This window comes from Dermacentor silvarum, chromosome 7, assembly GCF_013339745.2.
Source record: "Dermacentor silvarum isolate Dsil-2018 chromosome 7, BIME_Dsil_1.4, whole genome shotgun sequence".
Lineage (NCBI taxonomy): Eukaryota > Metazoa > Arthropoda > Arachnida > Ixodida > Ixodidae > Dermacentor > Dermacentor silvarum.
The window spans coordinates 169,112,505-169,113,426 of NC_051160.1; positions in this window are offsets into that span (position 1 = coordinate 169,112,505).

The following is a 922-nucleotide window of genomic DNA, read 5'->3' on the forward strand; positions in this document are numbered from 1 at the left end:
ACTAAACTAGCCTCGAAAGACAGAACTTTTGCCCACACTACATGTACACTACACCGGCCACACGTCACATGAAATGGCAATTCGCATCTAGAGTGGATGCATGCGCTTAGGCTCTGCAAACACTGCTTCCAGCCCCTCCTGGCTAGACACCTTGGCAGACATTGCTTCGTAATGAGGTTTTGATAAAGCTTCAAAATGTAGTTTGGATTTCTGTACTATCACTGCAGGACAGCCAGTCCGCACCATGTAGCATGGCCAGACTAGATAGAGCACACGAGTGCGAGTCTGCAATCCAGTCCTGCTGTGCGCATAGCAAATGAGCTACATTTGCATGTGGCTGTGTCCACTGCCTAGTGTGCAACTGCTGGAAAACTTTCCCTGCTTGTAGATGTGGCACCATGCGACTTATTCTGTTCCCCGTATGCAAACTGGCGCTTAGGGGTTTCGGGGCTGGGACTACAATTCAAAAGGAAAGAACATTGCTGCTGAAGTGCAAGGGTGCTTCCAGCAATAGAAGGAGGTGGAACCAATGTATTGTGTCTAATCGGGAGTACTTTGAAGGAGACCACAATATGTCTGAAAGTTAGCGAAATTATTTCTTTAAAACATATGGCAAGAACTTTTGAGACAGACCTTGTATATCTTTGCGTCATCATTTTTGATTAAGCATTTCAGGATTGGAAAAAATCCGCCAGTAGAAACATTGCACCATATCTGTGCCACTTATGATAGCAATTGAACACGGTCTCTTCATAACTAAATGATGCCAGAGAGACATTTCAAATAACGTAGCAATTTCAAAGCCTAGAGCTTTTGTTGCAGAATGATACAGATAACATTTCTGGCATACGTTTAGGTGTCAAGAATGAACTGCAGAATGAAAGCAACCTCGAAGTGACTAGACTTTTATGGCCATGTAAAA